We start from the raw sequence: 23,249 nt of genomic DNA on the forward strand, positions 1-23,249 counted from the left end.
TTAACCCGACGAACGCGAAAACACTCATGGCTGAATATGGATCAAATCAAGGTATTTTATTTATCTAGCTGCAATTAAAACGGCCACTATCATAAAACTAAGTTAATTTCTTCTTATGTTATTAAGTAGCAGAAATACCAACTGACATAAAGAAATCCAAAAAATGAAACGTGTTGAAATGAACATGTAGGTTAAAATAATTGAAATCTTAAATTTTTTTTTGTCTTGCTATATAGGCCTATTTTTAAATATAGGCTACATTTTATTTATATATTATTTTATTGTTTACATAGAATTCTATTTTAAAACTATAGCTACCAGAATGGAACAAAAATATTTATAGGCCTATTATTAGGGGGTTTTGATTATTGTACGGAGTTCATAATATACTATAACACAAGTAGTCTGGACAGTCTGACTTAGTCTTATCCAAAACTGAAAAGGCCTAGGCCTATTTGCAGAATGTGATGGTATTCATCGGCTAACAACAAACTGAGCAGTTTTAATTTGATTTGTTAATTGTATTTTATTTTTGGCTAATACATTTTAACTGAAAACATTGCTGTAATTAAAAATACTAACTTCTGCTGAAAGGTGTGTGTGCTTAAACTGTGTCGGTCAGGAATGAAGTGAACAGCTGGCTTTGGATGCAAATGATCTTTAAAGATCCGCGTGCACCGGACTGATTTCCATCCGCATCTCACGCGAGCAAAGCAGACCGGGCGGATGTTTTACGCGCCTAATCTGTTTTTTACATTGTGGGTCATACTCCCATTAAGCAAGTAATTAATGCGCTCGGCCATGGGGGAATTCCCAAACCTGTGTTGGAATACCCCACTCTCTCTGTCACAGCTTTAATAGGCCTGGGAGCCTAAAATGACATGCATGTTTATCTATAATTCTGCACGCGGATTGTTGTTATTATCTACTGCAATTACCTGATACAGATATATCAAACGAAAACTAACTCACTGAGCATCTTTTTGTTGTTGCAAATAAATAACCCGATCTCATCGCCATCCACATACATCATCCTCCGTATGCAAAGTGTATTTAAATTGTTGCTTCAAAATACTAAAGTGTTTCTTTTTCCAATATTTTTTTCTGTAATTGTTTGAATACGAATTCATAAGCAAAGTATTAATCAACCACAGTCCTCGTTTCCATATATGCCTATTTGTAGTTTCCAGTTATAACCAAGATGGTTCCACAAATACCTTTTATTTTCTTCTATATAAAATCTTTTATGTTGTGAAAAAAAAACACACACACTAATTTAGATAAGAACTTTTTAATCGCCCAAGAACCATATGACCTACAGCTTATACAGCCAACATAATTGATAAGATTCTTATCTAAACCTAGCATGCGTTAAAGAACCATTGAAGAAGCCTTATGTATATTTTTTTTAGAGTGAATGTCAATCACGTCCGTCTCATCCGAAAAGCGGTTCTGTGGGAGAGACGCGTCCTTGCATCGCTCTTACCTTCATCTGGCAGCAGCTGGAGCCTTTGCTTTCTCACGCTGAAAATGCCTGCAGAGGAATGCCTAAAGTTCAGAAGAAGGGGTCGCTCGAAGATCTTCATGCCTCGGGGGCAGACCGGCGGCTTCTTTTCATTTCTGCCTCGTTATCGATTCGCTGTTGTCATCCTTGGCGTCGTAGAAGGACACTTGAAAGAATATCGTACAGGGCTCTGATGTGTGGGCTGAAATGACCTGAGCAAAACTCTGTTCAAAAACGTTACAACAACATAAACCTCTCCATGATAAGACAGGGATGTGTTGTGCATATGCTCATATACAATAAACAAATAAAATGAAATGCATAGAAATATGTCTAGATATCAAGTTCAATGTAAAGGTGAACTATTGAATGTAGTGAGTATGCTTTAATAGATGATATACTATACTATAATTAGTTAAAACGACAATCAGAAACCTATTAGTCAGTATTTCTATGGATAAAAATGGGATCAGTGAAGGTATTCGAGTGCATAAAACTGTTTTCAACTGTTGTTTTCGGTTTACATGGATGATTTATCTTTTGAGAGGTCACAGTATTTTGTATCAGTTATTGTTTATTTTAGTTATAATATAAAATGGCTGACAGATTATTTCTCATGCCCCCATAAAACAATTATTTTATCTAAAATGAAAATGTCTTGGTTTTCAACACATTTCTTGGTACAGTGCAATGATTTGACTACACTGGCAAAAGACAGAAGGTGCGAAAGATCTATTTCTATCACAGTTTAGACCCTCTGACATGCTGGGTAATTGCTTCAGCATAACAAATAATTTTTGCTTTTGTTCAGTTTGGATTCATTAAGGGTGAACCGAGTTTCACACGAGGAATCAATTAAATATGACTTAGTTTGTCAGGCTGTGGGCACAGGAAATAATTGTATGTTTCATATTGATGCCATTCAACACACAAGAAGCTCTGTTTGCTCAACCAGAACTGCTATAGTTTAACAGATTATTGATGTAACCCAGATTATAATCACAGTGCTGCTTCATAGATTATATTCAAACAAATACTCTAAACAGTGGCTGTCACACACTACTATCTTCACGCAGTGTTTTTATGGTATTTCCAGTGTTGCATGTCAAAATAGTGCACACAAAGCCACAAACCATTAAGCAAATAAGTTTATGAACTGCTAATATGTTAGACCAGCAGGATTACCATGAAAGGAGACTTTATTGTGGGTTTAATTTCTTTACCATGACTACTGTTAGTTAGAAAGAAGGAGTGCCTAAAAAAAGACAATGTGAATTTCCATTTGCCAGGTTGATTTGTAAGATTAGCTAATATGCTCAAGAGCCCTTCATTAGCCTTATGGCTGTTTTACCGACAGTTCTTGAAATGACTAGGGTTTCAAAACTAGCGTCCAGACCGTGAGAATATTCTGGAACACATACAATGCCATCGCATACATATGCACTGTGGTTAACATTTACTGTCATTACCAGGCCTATGAAGGACAAATATGGCAAGCAGTAGGAGTCAGTACCTACACACACACACGCCACACTGAACCTAGCAACGCAGTAGTATATATTTAAAAAACACTCAACTGTTTGTCTTGGGCCGATATGCTATTAACATCTCATTTAAAATGGTAGCAAAAACTTTCACTGATGTAATGTGGTTTTGAAAGTTAAATGATTTAATATCTTTTAGTTTAGTGCAATGGATAAGGCAGCATTACTTCAGGTTAAACTAGACTTCCAAGTTTTATTACATTACAGTCTACAAACCATACATTATATAAAATATTAAAAAGGATGGAATTTATATAAAATATATTTTCTATAATAATTTCAAAATTCTCTATAATTATATGACAAGTTGCTTATGTATCTTTTTTTGAAATAGGAGTTGAAAATATAAATGTGAGCAGCACACAGTGTTAATTACCGATGCAGGGGGACCAATAAACAGCTGGAGTGAGCGAGGGAGAGTGGTTAGCTGCGGTGATGCCCCTGGGTTGCCGGAGGGAAAATTGTCCAAGAATGAAATGGAGGTAATGAGACAAACATGATGGACGCCAGCACCCGGTCATCAGCAAAAGAGATTAGATGGTTACTGAACCATTGACAACAACTGCTCAGGTGCATCACAAACCTCCGCTAGAGTCAGCTTAGTGTTTAATTAGTCCACTGTGACTGAGAGAGAGACGGACAGAGAGAGACGTAAAGTGAAAAGGAAAGGTCATATTATCAATATTGACATTGCAAACATCTTTTGTGCTTTTACCTTGATGCTGAGAATATTATGTGCTATGTTCATCCTGGTGCCTCCAGAGGTACTTTGGGACACACAAATCAGCTCAGGTTTACTATTTGGTTGCGCGTTAATCCTCGGGTGAGACATAGTGTGAGTGTTTGTGTATGAAGGGTAGAGAGACAGTCTCTTTGTGGGGGGTTGCTTAATCCAGTCCCTATGTGAAACTGTTGACATTTGTGCCTTTTTTCTTCTTCATTATGTGCCTGTGCCTGTTTTCTGCTGGATTAGCCCCAAATCTCCTGCAACACATTCAGCATGCCACTACTTTAACTTCATCAATAATGGATGAAGACATTGTAATGATAGCGACTACAATAATTTCTTTGGGTTGAGTAGTTTTTGCCGATCGATAGTTGCAATATGGCAGTGGAAGTGGCTGTGGACAGTGCAGTGGGTGGTGGGTGGGAAAGTGGAGGGGTGTTCATATGTGTGTTCATGTTTGTCAGAGTGTGTATCTTGCCTGTGTGTGCTGTACTGTTTCTCATTGATTGTGTTTACTCAAGCTTCTCATTGCTGCCTATTACTGGAGACAGGGAGACACGCCCTGCCCTGATGCAAGGATAAAGGAGATTAACACACACACACACACACACACACACACTCACACACACACACACCACACACACACACACACACACACACACACACAGTGATGGATCAGTCTTTACTCTGAAATAATGACACATCCGTGATTTATGTCATTTCTCTAAGATTTTTGTTTTGTTAAATGTTTGCCAATGTCACAGCAACACAGCAGTTAAAGTTTTAATAAATGCCCCAAAAGCTTAGTAAAGTGGCTGGTGTGACGTTCATTAGATATCGTTTTTGGTCTGTTTGACTGCATGAGTTGAATGGTTTATTTTAGCCTTACTTTTTGACGTAACAAAATATACAGTTCTTTCCATTATGAAGATTGATGATTCTGTTTCATATACTGTCGTAAGACAAGCGGTTTAATAGCCTGTGTTGATGTGTATGTGTCATCATGTAATCATAAGAGCACCAACATCCACAATTTTTGGTAATTAGAGCAAATTTTACTCACAGTAACTAAATAATTCTTCTGTTTTGTAAATGGGAGCACTAAAAGAAAGTTGAAAAGAGAGTGAAAAAAAAAATCTTAAGATGTTTAATCTAAAGTTATTTAGCCTTATCTCATTTGTGATAGAAAAGGAGAATGATTTTTTTGTTGTTGTTGCTTTATACGGGTTAAAAATAGTCTGTGAAAAGCTTGCAGATGCTCTGATCTAGTGACACATACAATAATACACAAATCGCATAAACAGCACACAGAAATATGCACAGTTTAGCACACTTCGCAATATCCTTTTAATAATATACATGCCACTAATTTACCAAAACCAAATTTGATCAAGCCTGTGCTATTGTCTTTGGACAAGGGCCCATATGTATGAAGTATCTCAGAGTAAGACACTGTAACTCTAAGACGCTTAGTACAAATAAGCATCGGTCGCTAAGATTAGATGAGGTTGTGATGATTCCACAAGGCTCCTGTACCTCAGCCATCAAAGCCACTTTCCTGTGGATCAAAGCCTTTGTGCTGGTGTATGGGTGCGTGTGTTGTGTGTGTGAGAGAGAGCTAAAGTCCCGTTCATTTCAGCAGAGGCCAGGGTTAAGCATCATTCAGACTTTAATCTAGCATGGCCTGCTCCTCTGAGCCTGCTCATTGTTGGTATGATGTTTCACTCACAAGCATCACTGCAATGCGTTTGAAGTATCTGACCCACTTATGTGCTTATAGTTGAATTGTTTTTGACTTTGCTTAATGGTAGAAGGATGTTTCAATAACATTGGTTATGCATATGCATATTTGAACCAGAATTATCTTGCTGGTGTATTTAGCGCTACTAGGCACAACAGATGAGCAAAACAGCAAAATCACTGCACGTTTACCTCATGATCTTTTCATCTTTATCAGCCTTTAGATAACTGCACTGTGACCAGCATCGAAACCCACAAAGCCACTATAAATATCCAAACCTAAGAAGTTTTTCTTGGCACATAAGCAGGGTGCTGCTCGCTAAAACACAAGCTTGTTGGCAGAATGTATTTACGTTTGGTAGCATGTTCCTGTCTAAGTTTAAACATACGCCTGATTATTCATGTCAGTGTATTGCATTGCAACAGAACGGAAACACTGAAAACTTGTGAATACTTCTTTGCTTCACTACATGTAAGTAGTCGAATTACTACAGTAAACCTTCAAGCTTAACTGTTTGTCTGTTCACATTGAGCGCTTTAATGGTAGTGACCAAACATTTTATGCAATTTTAATAAAATCAGTATATTATCAAAGATGATCAAAGAAGACTGACTTACCATGCAAGTCTACAGCATTACATATAGGCTTCCCCAAGTAATTTTCATTACCATAAAGGGCAACCATCAAAGATCTAAAAATGTTGAAGTCACCCCAGTGTCATTTAATGTGCGGCAAATGCATTGAAAGTTTATAGCTGTAATTCATGGAGGGTGACGGGCATCATAAATTCCATTCTGACTGTCTGTGATTTCTTGAGTGCTACATAGTTCTGAATAAATGCCTAATGGGCCGAGCTTAAGCGTTATCATAATTTACTTTGATGGCAGGTGCTGACCTCATAAATTTTACTTAAAATAAAATGTTTCCAAGGGGTCTTGATGGCACCTTGCTCTCCCGCATGGCAAGTAACCCCTGGTATGTACCAAATGCAGCCAAACATCAAGGGGGCTTTCCAAAGTTGGAACACAAACGCTCCCCCCGATTTTATTTAAAAGAGTAAGTTTTCATTTTTTTTTAAACTCTGAGGTATTTCTTTAAACTAGGTTATGTGGAAACAGCAACAGCATTTGTTATATTTAAATGCTCACTTGAACTAAACAGGTTGTGGACGTTTGTACCATCTTCCTGTATTGTCCAATTATATTATTCCAAATTATATATAGATTATTAAAAAAAAAATTATAATGTTATATTATATCATTCTTGATCTTTCAAATCAATAATGGAACATTCTGTGAATAAAGTTTTGCTCCGTTCAAAGCCACATCTGCCTTTCTCTAAGTGCACTGGAGAACTTTGCCAAGCATAGCTTCTATCTTATTGGTGTATAGCGATACAGCGCTCAAGGCTACTTTGAGTGTTCAGTCTGCTCCCTGTGTGTGGCAATAGCTCAATGTGAGTTGTCACGCCACTACTTGGCTAACAGGAAGAGTTCTGCTTCTGTCCAAGCGCCCTTCAAAGATGACAGATGTAATTCAAGGTGTGTGGAACCCCACATACCAAACGAGTCTTTTTGTCTGTGGTGCTAAAGTTACAAGGACAAAATTGTGTGCCCTTAACATCACACACGTGCTTACACACCAGTGATTTGCCAAAGAGCATTTAGACTTATCACCTTCTCAAAGACTCTTGAAAGCTTCACACGTGTAGTTGCTGTAGCCAAAATTCAGCTTCATCAAATTAGGCATGAATCCTCTCTTTCAGGTCCATCTGTGTAGAAAATGACTTCATTTTGCATGTCTGGAAGAGGGTGAAAAGTTTTGGCTCTGACCACAGTCACCCCCAGTGGGGCTTTCTCGTGTGTCCGTTCTCTTATGTGATGAATAGGTACCCTGACAAGAAAGAAATTTCATTATTGTCATTATTTGTTCTTATTGCCTTGCATTCCTGTGGCGTGAGTCTGTACCGCAGACAAGTCTTTGAAATCACCTTGTGTATCTTGATAGAGTTATCTGGACTCTGACAATGAGGGGTATTTGAGAGGAGGATGCTCTGTGATATTTCTGGCCTCATCTTGCTGTACTTACATTGCAGATGAATAGCTCTTGCATGATTTTAAGAGGGGGAAAAAGTCAAATTTTCACCCTAACCCAACCTTAGCTTGTAACCTAAATGGCTGTCCAATTCTTTTCTCTGTTTCTCAGTGTACATGAGAATGAGAATGAATAACACTTTACATTACAAATCATATAACATGTAATTGGATCATTTATCTCCCCTGCATATGAAGTAAAATATTTGTGTAAGAGTGTCCATGATAAACAAGGAAAGATTTTTTTTTTGCCAAGTCTTTAGAAATGTAATCATTCTGTTCAGTGGTTTTGAAAAAGTCATACCATTATACTATTTTCAAGGAAAAATAACAATTTAATGACATGATAAAATATCATGTTGTGTAACTGTCAAGTAAAAAATGTCGTCCTTACATCTTTAATAGATATATTTACACGTCTTAACAATAATATATTTTATAAGGCTTTTTTTTTCAAATTATGAATTATTAATTCAGATATATGAAGTTGCACCATATGACATTTTACAACTGTGCCTTGTCATAAAAGGTCCAATTATCTTATAATTTAGGAAACTTTTTGACGCCAACCCACAGTTATGAAGGTCTTCAGATATTCTATGATATTTCGTAAAATGAATGGCTTTTTTTTCTTTTTTTGAAAAATAAATTAACAGATAAAAATGAGCTTCATGTCATTGACATACACTGATGTTACCTCTGGCCTCATGGACCTGGTTATGTGGCATATACGTGAAAATCCTTCAGCTTGTGGTGGGCTTGGCTGTGCTGCTGGACGCTGGATGACCCCTGACATCTCTCCAAAGGGTTGATTACTGAAGGATGGAGGCCAGACACCAGCAGGGTCACTTTGGAGCCCTGAACCAGCTGCCTCGGCACAATCCCAGCCAGAGTTGAAGCCAATCAACCCAACATTCCCCATCCCTCATTATAACATACAGTATATACATCACTGAAAGAGATCATTGTCTTCCAGCCAAGCAAGTGAAGCTGATTGATGGCTAATACTGTGATTGAGATCCAAAAAAGTGTAAAAATGGAATCTAAGATATATCTGACCAAACAAACCTTAATTTCGTGATTGTCTGCTTTGATAAGTTTCACGGTTTATAATTTTGCTTTGTTTTTCCAAGCCTTGTTTTCTTCTTTCCCTTCATCATCTGCCCACACTGAGTTCCCCCGCTGACCCAACGAACATGCCGGGCAGTAATGGCGCCATGGCAACACGCTGATGACTTGGGGGGCTAGACTGGCACCTGTTGGACCCAATGCTGTCCTCCATTTCCCTTGCTCTCTCATGCAACGCACTCCTCTCAAAGTGCTTTACAAGGTGCAAAGAGCCTGAACCACAACAATTGAAATCTGAGATGAACGGTCAGCTGCAGTCATCAATCATCTTTCAATCAATCATTGTCACCCCTGCAGCTCCGAAAGCCCTGCCGGCCAGCCTATGGCACCTTGAGGACTAGAACATGCTGTATTCTAAAAACTTTCCTCCAATGGCAAGATGAAAGCTGTTTTTCTTGATTGTAGCAAATTCAGATCTGAAGATATTGGTCTAGACTCTATGTAACCGTGTGCTTAAGAGTAAAAAGATGAGTTCTTGCTTGAAAGAATGTAAAATGACGCATGGTTATTTTCCTGTAGGCTCTTGTCTTGGACTAATAGTTAGACTGAAAGATTTCACATCTCTTGATTGGAAATTCTTGGTGCTTCATCACGTCTGCAACACCAAAATATGTATCTCAAGGAGGAGTTAGCAAACAGTCTGTGACCTCAGTCTTTCAAAAGGGTGGGAATCCCTAATGAAAATGAGTCTGAGCATCTGAGTAGGAGTGATCCATAGAAAGTGGCTTTACTTCCAACACCTTGAAAACTTTCATCTAAAATCATATCTAAGAATGTCTGAACCTGATGCGTTGAAGGCTTGTGTGCTCAGTTTAATTTGTGCTGTGGTTGGTGATTGTAAGAGATCTCTGTGCTTGCCGACAAGCAGATACTTTTGAAAAGGACACCGCATGAAATGAACAGTAATCCTTAGTGCTGAAAAAATCGTCTGCACAGCAAATGGGAATTCCATCAGAAATTTCAAGATAATTTATTATTTATTGTGTCCCTGTGATGACTTGAGTATAGGTGATGCGGGGCCAAAATGTTGGAAATGGAAGTATATCACAAGAGATTAGATTCAAATCTTGTCAGGCTCGGTTAAGTAGAAATACAAGGGTTTGGAAATATATCTGCTTATGTGCCTTGAGTAATTAAAAAAAATATTTGCTTTTTACTTGTGTATGGATCAAAAAAGTTCACTCTCCATGTTGAAACTGATCAGCCACAGCATCAGTGGCATTTAAAGGCTTTACCTCACACATTTGCGGTGACTTTTAGCTAAATAAATCTTACATTAAGAAGAAATCTCTTAAAAATAACATCCCTTTCATATATCTACCTCTTATCCAACATTTGCAGTGATGATGGTGATAGTGAAATCTTATCACAGCACTTTCTTTGAGTTACCTTTTTCCAATGCTACGTTTCACTGATGTAAGAAACTAAGCTTTGCCATTGTTTGAGAATTGCCATGCTTTTGGGAAGTATGGTTTTTAATCTGTTCACGCAAATTTTTTATTTTTTTTTTAAATTCTGGAATCCTTGGTAATCCTTGGAAGCTTCCATTCAAGTTTAGATCTCATACTGATTTGGAAACCACCCTTGTGGTTTTGGAGATGTACTCGTCTGGGCTGCAGTTGGTCCAACATTCAGCCAGTTTAGAGCATCTGTAGTGTATGAGTTCATGGTTCTTTGTTTTTATTTTATGTAATTGTGTGTGTGTGCTTTTCTTGGTATAATGGTTTTGGTGAAGCGTCATAAGGATTCCTTCTGTCTTGTTCCACTTCACAGGCCTATGGTATTCATCACTCTCAGCTTTCCTCGGCCATTTCTGCCAGCCAGTCTAACTCATTCCACAGGAATGTGCTGTCCTCCGCTTTTTTCTTCTCCATATCTTCTTTTACTCTGTGGCAAGACAACACATGCTTTTTTAAGTTCAGACATTAATTTTTTTTAAATTAAATTAAAATGCGAATGGAAATAACCCACTCTTATCTGTCATTTTTGTCATTCTCCTGTTTATTCTCCTCACTGGGCCGTCTGCACTAAAAGGTACATGGGACGCATTTCAAGGAAGCACATTTGATTACCAGACATTTACTTCTCTGGAACCTATTAAGAAAGTATATTAAGTGTGTTCCCACACAGTGTGATTTGTAGTAGGAACTTTAACCCCTAACTAGTATCAAGGCTTTTGTAGATGCAGAGCCCTGACAGGACAGCGATAGCTTGGATTGAGACAGTTCATGTTAATGTTATTGTCTTTGGCATCACCAAACTGTTTCCTGCCCCCTCACGGTGATAGCCTTACTCTCTGTAGCTTTGAGATGTGCGGCTCGCGCTGCAAAACCTCTACAGATGCTACAGTCAGACATTAGAGTCTTTTGCCCAACAAAAGAATATCTGTTGAGCAATCTACTTGAAATTCATCAACTCGGGGCGTATAGCCAAACATATTACAGGGATCTCTGTGCTTTTCTGACAAAGACGCTGAAAAGCTACAGTCATGAAATTGCTTGGGAAGTAAATGATACCTCATGTCAGGGAGGGGCCTACAGACCCACAGAGTTACACCAAGATACACAAGGCTTTGCATCCGAGGGATGTGTGTGTATTGTGACAGGGGGCTGCTTTGTGAGCATAAACAGAGGCTGGGCTTGTGGGTAGAAGAGGTTTAGGCCCAGTCAAGTGTTGCCACCTCCAGCTGTCTATGGTGTGAAGGAGAGATCCGACACTGTGGAGAAGACACCAGCAGGGCTGGGGGCCAGAAAACAGGAGAGAGATGCCTTACTCCCTCTCTTTATCTGTCTGCCACATTTCTTTCCATCTTCAGACTTTCTCTCATCTCCATTTTATTTGTTTCTTCCTGCCTTGCACTGACCCTCTTCTACATGCTTGATGTTGACCTATTATCCGCCGTCTCTGCCAAATCAAACTGTGGAGGTCAGAGAGGCACTGGCAGACTCTCCTCTCCTCCCTCTTCTCCCTCTTTTTAAGCAGCAGTAGCTGATGATTGTTCTTTCCTTTTCCTCCTCCACTTCGCTCTTGAGTGCTCCTCACTGCTCTTAGCTAGTCTGCTAGTCTGACAGCTTTAGGGAAGTTATAAAAAGTGTTGATTGTGCGGAAAGGGAAAAGGAGTGATGCTGTGGCTGAACATCTTGGCCAAGGGAATATTTTAGTGTCTGCTTTTTATTATTTTCCATATCTGAGATCACAACCCCTGATGCTGCTGCTCAACCTTTACATCCCAGAAGACCAACAGTTTTAACAAGAAGCCTGAGTGGCTGTTTGATGTTTTCGCTTTTGTTTGTTGAGCCAGCATTGCATTAAAAAACAACTAGGGATAGGAATCAAATAATTTGATGCTTCCGGTTTTAAGTTTTGATTCCTGTTAAGGCTGTCCCTTAACAGTTTCATCAAAACATTTTTTTAAATAAATGAAATATAATTTCATTTTTTTTAAATATTTAAAATAATATTTAATACAAAAATGATTTGCTATTATAAAAGGAATATATATTATATTATATTATATTATATTATATTATATTATATTATATTATATTATATTATTATATTATATTAGGAATAAATACTTTTACAAAAAAAAAATCAATTTATCCAGTTTAAATCAAAGTTTATCCAGACTTTTCATAGTCTTTTTAGGGGTGGCATAAGTGCAATCTAATATTTGGTCTTAACTATATATTAAACAACAATATTAAAAATACAGTAACATTTAATTTCTTGTTTATAAAATACTATTGAAAAAAAACCCCCTCATAATAAGCATCTTTAACTCTACCCATTTCATTAAACAACCATTCAGTAATTACATTGATGTGTTAGCTATATAGTTGTTCGTTTCATTGAAACAATTTGCATGATTTGTTCAGGAATTGGACTGGTTTTAACTAAAACGTACCGGGTCGAGTCATTCATTCTGTAATCGGACTGCACTGGTCGTGCTGTCGATTTAGTAGCGTTGTTGCTGGTCAGTGGAATAAGTAACGCACAGAACACTTTTACTGCAGTCTTCTGTCCACATCGGCGATAAGTCTCTTTATCAATATGAAATGCAACTCACCATGAAATCGCAAAAATGCATGTTAACAAGACAATTTCATCATTTACAGGCGGCATCTTGTGCAGTCGTGTTCCTCGCTAAGCGTTGCCAAAGTAAATTGGTAAAAATTGAGCATGTAAAACATAAAAAGAGCAGAACATTTCTCCCATAAATTTGCTGCTGAAAGATGCCAGCTTTCTACAAATTGTTTCTCAATCTGTTAGTGGACAAAGAAGTTGCCAGACATGGCTCGATCAGAAATGCTCATACGCAATTAATTTGTAAAGCATCTGCAAAAGTGCAGTGGGATGCAGTTTGCCGGCTGAGCGAGAAAGTGCTGTGGCATTTTTAAACTTGAGATGTCTGTAATCTTAGCCCACAGCCTGTGCTCTGCAGACCAGAAGCCTTCGTCATTTGAAATAAACCTTCGTGTCTCGCCAGGAAACATTTTCGTTTTCTTATGAAGAGTTGCTTGAACATGGTTATAGTTGTTTTTGTCTGTGATTTTTAAATGACATCCGATTTAGAAGTTAAATGGTGTCGTCAGTGTCAACTGCAGCGGGTACATTGACTGTCTTTTTACTGTAAGCACTGTAGTGAGATTATGTTTGACAGCTGCAAATGACTGAGAGATGTACATACTTTCATCGTTCTCTGTAACAATGTGTGTATTTATAATATTATTGCATTGAAAGCAAGTTGTGATGAAGTTTTACTCTCTCTATTTCTGTCTTGTTCTTTCATAGACTGTATGGGTAAAAATGTTTCACAAGGGTTTTCATTGACTGCTGACTCAGTCACTTTCGCTTTTATAGCTGTAAAATGTTGCATTGCTCCCACAAAGTAGTCTCCAGTGCAGCTTTGGAAGTTCGGTATGTGTAAGGACTGCCCTCAAATGTCATTTAGGGGAAAATGCTGATGTTGCAGTAAACGATTGCAGTTGAAAGTCTTGAAAAAGAAAAGTCCATACAACAATAATAGGCAGCGGTGGTTCACGGCCAGATTTCTGCGGTCAATCAACAACCCGACGTGTCGGAGTTGTAGAAACTGTTCCAAGAATCCTGCTGTTCTCCTCCTCCTTAATGTTTCCTCTCTCCGCTGGTCTTAGCTGTTCTTTTGTAGATCCATCGTTCTTTCTTTTCTCTGGGACTTGGTCTATTTTGAGCGGAATCAGGTCAGGCTGAGGGGAAAAACCCTATGTGTGCAGTTTGCATTACATAAGCTTTCCCTTTGTCCTCATCAGTGTCAAACATAGTGACACTGACCCCGTGCATTAACACTTTGCTTTCTAGGAACTACAGCTTGCTGTGCAAATGCTCTTTCTGGTCTAACACCTCCCTTCCTAAACCCTCATATCTACACAGTCACCACACACTCTTTGTCTTCCTTAATGCAAATGACAGTTTGGCTTGACAGTCATACTGATGTTGCTTTGTGGTCGCATGCTTTGACCCAAGTAAGTTTTATGAGTGTTGGAGAGGAAGATTATTTTTGAGGAAGGTGGTGTGCAGAACAAGAGCACAGGGCTAACAGCCCAGAGTGTTTATGAGAACTAGTAATTCTGCCTCTCAATAAAGGGTTGTTAGTAATCCAGTGGCTAAACATTTACTGTTCCCTATTCATCATCAACTATCAACACTTTTTAAATGATAGAAAATACATGATTATTAATCAGTACAATTATGTAAATATCTACCAGTCTCAATGTTTCTCATATAATTTCCATTTCTCAAGGTTTTTTTTTTCTTCTTTGTGCTCTGGTAGCTAAAATATATTATTCTCATGGATGTGGGGTTTATATTAGCTGCACCCTTTTGACATATCTCCAGAATCAAATGCAAAACAGATGTATTGTATACGATCTCAAATCATCTAATATTTCAGGTTTATTAGTTATTAACCTAAAACACACACCTACTGAATAGAAATCCTAGTGAATACTGAAAAAAAGGCAGCACTACAGAAAGCTATATATTTTGTGTGTTTATGTACATGTAGTAAGAGGTGGAGTTTAATTGTGTGGGTTGCCAGGTATCCAATATTCCTCCAGTCTCAGCAGGGTTTGTGTTCTTTGGAGTCGTGCCTGTCCAGATGTTTCTTTTTGAGCCACTGTAAGTGATACCTCCTAACGCTGTGTAGTTTTTCTGAGCCAGACTCAACACCCACACAGCACCTTGTTTCTATAAGCAGTATCAATACAGATTTGGAGTAATATTCCATCTTTTATGATTCATTGAATGCCCCACTCCATCAACTACTGTCACAAATTATGGCAAACAGTTTACTATTTTGTGTGGGGAAGCTTAAGTTTATATAGTCAAAACATCAATAGCATTAGACAGAGTAATTTATTTATTTTATTTTTAATTTATTTCGTTTAACATATAAGGTGCAGTTCAGCTGTCATGTCTGAATTTGTCTGAAATGAACCCTAAACTCAAACGCTAAACCCCTGAATGAACCCTGACTCAAGCTGAATAGCTGGAATTTGAAGATATTATCTTATGTATTATATTAAATTTCAAAATCATAGACCTGCGGGACCCAGGGTATTTGTATTTGATTTTCATAATTTCTTTTAGCATGTTTTTATAAGATGATGCAATATCAGAGCTTTTATTTATTTATTTACCTCTGTTAATTTGTTAAAAGACAGAGAAGGGGAAAAGCGAAAGGACAGAGGAAGCAAAACAGTAGAGATGAGTGGAAACAAATGGTTAGGTATCCCACTGTGTCCCAATGAAAATGAGGGTGCTTGCAAGAATGACCATTTGAGGGCCTGTGGAATAGTTTGTATAAGCAGCTAAAAATAAGTGCCATGGATATCTTTGAAACAATGCAGCACAAGTGGCTCCTATTTGCTTGTTGTCTGGACGAGGTTTCATTCAGCCATCAATACTTGTCATGACACTTGGAGAGAGGTAGTCCCTCCGCCATTAAAAACATGCCAATGCCATGACAGGCTGAAGTTATGACTCTCCTAATGGGTCAATCTCTCTGTCGTAATAAATAAGGGAGCTTTTCGTTTGAATATTTGCCAAAGTTTCTTTGCGATTAATTTATGTGCATCTCAGGTTTCCGCCTCGACTCCAGCTTGCACATGCACACTCAAAGACACAAACGTTATAAAAAAGGGAAACATCAAAGACAATCAAGAATGGGAAAATTAAATCGATAGTCTACAAATATACACACAAAGTTGACTCTGGACCTTGATTTTGCTTAAACACTTTTGCCAACACTTATCTGTTAATTTAGTGAGAAGGGAGCCCTAGAGGCATTCTTGGCAGAAGGTGGAGATCATGGTCGTTCCAGTGTGATTGAGTCAACCCCTACATTGTTCGGCATGGATGCTTTGGTCTTTTAATAGTCCTCTGTTGTAATCCTGCTATTGTTCGAACAGCGGACAGTCACATTACCAAACATACAGAGTCAAGTGCGGCCCAAGCTCGCCTGTCATGTGTTCCCATTCCCTCCATCCACCACAGAAAGAGGGATGACTCACCTCACTACAGGGGTCTGCCTACGACCCGTTTAGGGTTTCAGAGTCACAGTGTCCCATAAAAACGAATCAATGTCAAAGAGGCTTCTCAACAAATGGAAAGAGCGAGGAGGACAAAAATATTCATGTGCTTTGTACCAATGCAAGATGTCTGTCTGTCTGTCTGTCTGTCTGTCTGTCTGTCTGTCTATCTATCTATCTATCTATCTATCTATCTATCTATCTATCTCTCTATCTATCGACATCTTGCATTGGTATATATAAATATTGAACTAAAATTATATAAACATTATTAATATAAAAAGTGTTTTATTAAAAATATGAAATGTTTATGTATAGATGTGAATGTGTGTACACTGACATTGTTTTATATTTTTATAAACAATGTAATGTATGTATAAATGTATGCATGCATTGTCAACATAGACACTATTTTTAATATAAACATTTTCATAGATACATTTTTAATAAATATTTTATTAATGTGTGTGTGTGTGTGTGTGTGTGTGTGTATATATATAGAGAGAGAGAGAGAAAGAGACATCTTACATTGGTATATATATAAATATTGATATTGAACTAAAATTATATAAACATTATTAATATAAAAAGTGTGTTTTATTAAAAATATGAAATGTTTATGTATAGATGTGAATGTGTGTATATTGACATTGTTTTATATTTTTTTTAATAAAAAATGTAAAAAATGTATTTATGCATTGTCAACATAGACACTATTTTTAATATAAACATTTTCATAATGATAAATGTTTTAATAAATATTTTATTAATGTGTGTATATATATATATATATATATATATATATAACCCTGGACCACAAAAACAATCTTAAGTCGCTGGGGTATATTTGTAGCAATAGCCAAAAAAACATTGTTTGGGTCAAAATTATTGATTTTTCTTTCATGCCAAAAATAATTAGGATATTAAGTAAAGATGATGCTCCATGAAGATATTTTGTAAATTTCCTACTGAAAATATATTAAAACTTAATTTTTGATTAGTAATATGCATAGCTAAGAACTTAATTTGGACAACTTTAATGACGATTTTCTCAATATTTTGATTTTTTTGCACCCACAGATTCCAGATTTTCAAATAGTTGTATCTCGGCCAAATATTGTCCTAAAAAAAGTTTTTATGTGATACTATGTTAAAAATTTGAACCTTTGAAGTGAACTTTTTTGTGTTTAATGACGCTTTATAAGAGCACATGAGTTAGTAAATAAGTGGAAAATCAAAGCAGGAAGCTTGACCCTTTATGAGGGGACTTCCATTCATCCTTGTGTAGTGGGCATGGTTAAGATGTGGCAGATGAAGTTTCCATATTCCTGCTCTAGCGTCTCTATTGCAGGTGGGTTTTAAAGACCCCATGCCACAGCCATACTATGGCATCCCACCTCAGCAACAACAGGTGGGTGAGACTGGCTCTCTTTTCTTTTTTATGAGGTCTCTACTCTCTGTCTGGGAGGCAACACGAGACGTCAAACGTGCCCTTTGTACTAGCAATAAATAGAGGTGGAGTGAGCGAGGCAAGAGGCACCCACATACCTTTGGCTTTTGGGTCTATTTAGTTTTTTTTTTTTTCTTTTAAACCACAGAGTGATAAAATATTATCCACACTACAAATAGACTGTGCCCCCCTATAAATGAAGTATTAGATGTGCTCAATATGTAATTACGTAACTAAAGGTTTCCTGAGATTCCATGACATGTTCAGGAAATGTGGACGTCCAGTACTGATTCAGAACTCTGGGAAAGTTATTTACAGGCTAATTTCAGGACTTTTAAAGGTTTAATTTAAAATCAAACAAGACTTTTGTTATATCTGTAACTGAAAAAAGTCACAGCTCATTCATCCCATCTAAACATACAATCAGTTCTCAGATGCAGTCTGTTCTAAAGCTAGGCCTAAACTGAGCTACATAAGCCATATTTTTCGGTCTGTTTTGGAGCTTCGAGCTGCTTCTGTGAGACAGCGCTGGACTGCAAAGACAGAGATGAGTTATTACAGCGAGAGAGAGAAAAGGCAGACAGCCTCCACATCTCCGCCATCCATTTCATGGTGAAAAATAATAAAGTCACCAGTGCAGAGATACAGCTCTGTCAGATGTTTGCCAGCATTTTGTGTGTAATGTGAAGCATCCTTTTTCTTTTCACAGTAATGAACGGTTCAGGCAGCAGAAAGCTATGTAGCGGCCATTATGGAAGCCAACAACTGGCTTGAATTATTCTGAAATGTCCCTTATTAACACGTTGGGATGTCAGACGAGAAGTAGGGGCCAAGAAGAGAGAAAGTCAAAGGAAGAGGCGCTGTGGAAACTGAGGGGACGTTTAGCTGCTAAATGACTGATACTTTACGCCCCGGCCACAAGACGTCTCGGCACAGTCAGCCAATGAAAGGTGGGCAACGGCTGAGTGAGCGTCCAAAGCTCAGGTAATCCCCTCCAAACTGGACGGAAAATCAAACCCTGCCCCTGAGAATTTCCACTCGGGAAGATGGCAAAAAATAACCTGACCTGAAGATGGATCATTCCCTGAATGATATATCTCGTACTCGCAGTGGTATACAGAAAAAAACTGAGCAAAAGAAAACTGATATCCTAAAAAACTAATTAGCTAAACCTTACTGCTGCAATTTGTAAGCATGTTTACAGACAAAGTAAAAGTAAAATGAATATTTAAAAAAGTAAACAACAGTGGAGTTGAAATGTCTGAGACTACAATAAAAATCTGGCATTCAAAATATGGGAAAAATACAAAACTGCATTTTTAAGATATAAAAAAAACCTAAACAGCAATATGATGCAAAATTAATAAAATATATTATTCCAGACATAAGCTCAAATTGCTGGTAATATCATTTGTATTTTTCATCTGTTTAATTTATGAATTTCCTTTGTATTTTATATTTTCATTTAAAATAAAATGTTTTATATATATATATATATATATATATATACTGTATATATGAGTAGTCAACATTTGAAGTGGATCAAAACCTTTCAACATATATAACATTAGAACATTAATTTATTTAATTTATTTTTTAACTTTTTTTATACATTACTATTGTATATTTATATAGTACATTGGCTTTTTTATACATTATTTTATATGAAATATTTTTAAACAATAAAATAAAAAACAAACATCACAGACAGACGTTTGAACCCCACTGTATCAGTTGTCAGTTGAATTAGTTTGTGAGATAATACCTATTAGTATCAGCGCCCATCGAAGCACATTCTGTCATCTGTGACGAGCAGGACATCTGTCTTTCACAGTGAAAGTCAATCCATCCCTCCATAACATTTCTCAAAGTTTCCATACAGTTACAATTTCCCCTTGCTTTGACTGACAAGCAAAATGTTAGAGGTGCATCGCTTCACATCCACTTTGCCAATTACATTATCACACAAAAGTGCTAATCATTTTTTCTGCACGAAGGCCAACTTTTAATTAGACTGAAGCGGGGCGCATTCTCAGGAGGCGCATTTTGCCCTCTCTGCTATTCAGAGCCTTGGCTCACAGACTCACAGCCTTTTTGAGCCTGATTGGGGCTTAGCGCCTGTTTTCCCCCTGTCAGAGAGAGCAGAGGGTGAGATACGGATGAGTAAACATCCCTCGTTTTTTATTTAGGGGTTCAAATCCCCTCCGCAGGATGAGTGGATGTGCTTTAGCTATTTTAAGGTAGTGTGTTTGTGTGTGCAGTGGCGACACTAAAGAGCACAGTACTTGTTACAGTTCTGGAGCCTAAAAATAAAATATTTTTTATTTTGTTAATTTCCATCATATCAATTTGAATACTTGGACAAGTATGTGTTAGTATTAATTCCCATAAGGTCATGTAGAGCATATAGGCCCGTATATGTGTAAGTAGTGGTTTGTGGTTGTTTGTCTGCGTGTCCACATGCGCCGGAGCGCGGGTGTGTGTGAAGTTGGGGTCTCGGGGCCAGTGAGAGACAGCTGTAAGGGTTGTGGATTGCAAAGGTTATGATCACAGTGCTCTCATAAGGACTTTATTTCAGCTCTGTCCAACCCCCCTCAGCCGACGGACAGGTGGGCCTTGGGTTTAGTTTCAGAACTTTACCCCCTCCCCCTTTCCTTTTTTGTTTCTTTTCTTTTCATAAAACCTCCTGCGCAAACGGGTGGTAGTGATCGACGGGGCGGCTCAGTTTGCGGAGACCCCGCTGTGACGGGTAATAGGTGGGCCGGTGTGTCAATCATTTGACATTTCCTCTCGGGTAAATCAACACGCTTGGCCTGTCGCAGTTGTAACACTGTACGGGTGTTTAAATAGCGCACTGTGTGTACACATGCCAGCGTTTGTTTGTGTGTGGGGAAGCATGTTTTCACTCGGGCCTCTGCATTTCATTTGCAGACTGTGTGTGTGTGTCTGTGTGGAGGGTAAGTGCTGGTTTTAGTGTCACTGATCTTCTCTCAAATCTCCCCTTGAGTGAAATTAAGGCAGGCAGACTTTTTAGGAAGGTTATGTGTGTTCAATAAGACATAAGCCTTATTTTCCAGTGCTTCTCTACTTTAGATGTTCATGAATGTGTGCTAGGCCTTAGTACTATTTTTAGCCTTTATTCAATAGAATAGTCAGACAGCAAGCAATGGGAGAGGACCTCGAGTTGGGACTCGAACTGTGTTGTTTTTCGGAGTGCTGTCCACAAGGCTATGGCTCATTCCCATTTTTCCTTTGACACCTATCTTTCCAAATCCCTGTTTTACCAAGTAATAATTTTATCCCCTTCCTCCCCCCAAAACTGAACTCGTATGTTCCAAGCACATTTCAGTCATCAAAGATGGCGTATGCTTATCCTGATAAATGTATAAAGAAAAAAAAATTGTTTTGTACTATATAAAGCTCCCCATAATTTGTTGAACTAAATGTCATTATTTTATTTTATTTTATTTTATACGTTTATTATTTGTATTAAATAGTTTTATAATTTTATAATTGTAATACTTTAAATATTTTAAATGTTATTTTTCAGATTTTGTACCTTAATTATAATATAATATAATATAATATAATATGAATAAAATAAAATGATTTAAGATTTTAACAAAAAAAGGTATTTAAATATAGTTTTTTCTATTTTATTATTATATTTATTTAGGTAGGAACATTTTGGATATTGCATATTTACTATATATGAATTTTTACTAGAATTTCAGTATGCTTTTTAGCTTTTTAGGTAGTGTGAATATCAGTGAAATTCAGCGCGTTACTCTGTCGTTCTGCTAATGGAAATAAGATGTCTTTAATATGCAAGAGCAGAGCACAGCAGTCCTTAATGAAAAGCTTGTCAACCATCAGGTCACAGGATGTCGTTAAATGTCAGCCGTGGTAAATGTGACTTCAAGAGGATCCTAATTTAATTTTAAAACCCTCTACACTGAAGTGCCTCCATGGTTAAAATAGAAAAAAAAAACACATTGCTTTTTCAGTGTTATACATTTCAGTGAGAAATGTCACACCCTTTTATTAATAATTCTGAATTGAATTTAAGTTTGGGAAATGTCCTTGCTTACTTTTTCATACACAGTTTTTTTTTCTTTCACTCAAAATGAAAGTAGAGTCCTGGTGGTCTTGCCAGTGACATTGCTTGTCATCTCTCAAGTAATTAGTCTCTGAGGTGTGTTGAAAGCTGTTCAACCAAATAGCCTTGCAGAAAAAATAATCAAACTAGGAGGTCATTAAATAAGTCTTGAAAACTAGTTTTCTCCAATTCTTCTTATTGATCATGTGCAAACAAACTCATGTGTTTGCGCATATTTCTCTTACAAAGTTTGTGTGTATGCATGCAAATTTCCCTCTGAGCATCATTCATGTGCATCCCACTTTGGGATGTAGAAGATTTGAGATGTACAATCTCAATGATCAAAGCCTTGTGATTTATTTTCCATCATTTGACAACAGGCAGGGTTCAAACACTAATCTATTCTCTCATTCTCCTTATTGTGCTGGCACAGCGCTGTGTTTGACATTTCAGCGCCGAATGCTTAAATGTGTTTCTCATTGGAGCGGGACTCTGAGCCACACAGTGTTTCACGCATGCTTCCCTTTGAAATTGGGAGCACGTCTGCATAAAAAAACACAAACAAATGTTCGCCACCAAGCACGTTCAAGTTGTTGCCGACAAACCGCCGTTGCACATGACGTGCATAAATAGCTCACGAACGACATGTTTTTGGAATTAAAATATTAGAATGCATTTCAGAAAAGATCTACTCATAAATGTGGATCTTTTTTCGGCATTAGCCTCCGAAAAGTGACATTTAGCGCACCGTTTTGTGTTGTAGACATACCGAGGCAGCTCAGTAAAATTTAACTTCCCGAAGAACACATGGCAGTAGCATAGAAAAAGTTACAACCTCGCTAACCAGTTTTTGGCACAGCATATGCTAGGGTTTGGTTTCTCAGCTTTCCTTCTTGAGGCCTTTAAAACTTTTCTCTCTTGGTTTTACTAGCTCTCTGTTTTCCCCTAGCTATGTAAAATGTTTCATTAGTAGCCTACCTCTCGTATTCAAAGAGTGTGCAGATTTAGACCAGTTGTTTCTGTAGTTGTGAAGCAATGTTGCTAATTCCTTTCACAAACACACATTAGAGATCACCACACACTTCGAATCTGATATTCTTGGCAATTTCAGCTATTTTTGAAGTCAAAAGCAAAAAGTCAACCCTGTCTGGATTTATTTGACTCTCTTCCTGAGCGGAGAATTAAAAACAAAGCAAATATAGTTAAATTTTTTGAAGCGTAAGAAAGGAGACTAAATGAAAAAGTAATCCTGTTCCTTTCCTGGGACAAACTGTGATTGTTTTAAGCAGCATCTGATGGTAGCAGAACAGAACCTGCTAATTTGTCACAGACTAAATTGAAGCAGAGAATGCCAAAGTCGTGCTAGCAGTGCAAGCAGGAAGTTGACAACTGA

At 37.5% G+C, this 23,249-nt stretch overlaps 1 long non-coding RNA gene across 2 annotated transcripts in view; it reads left to right on the plus strand.

The window, feature by feature from the left end:
* The window catches only part of LOC107669078 (uncharacterized), a 103,935-nt gene that overhangs the window by 37,619 nt on the left and 43,067 nt on the right, over positions 1–23,249 (plus strand). The window lies entirely within an intron of this gene.

The sequence above is a fragment of the Sinocyclocheilus anshuiensis genome, unplaced genomic scaffold, assembly GCF_001515605.1.
Source record: "Sinocyclocheilus anshuiensis isolate Anshui unplaced genomic scaffold, SAMN03320099.WGS_v1.1 scaffold124, whole genome shotgun sequence".
Classification (NCBI taxonomy): Eukaryota; Metazoa; Chordata; class Actinopteri; order Cypriniformes; family Cyprinidae; genus Sinocyclocheilus; species Sinocyclocheilus anshuiensis.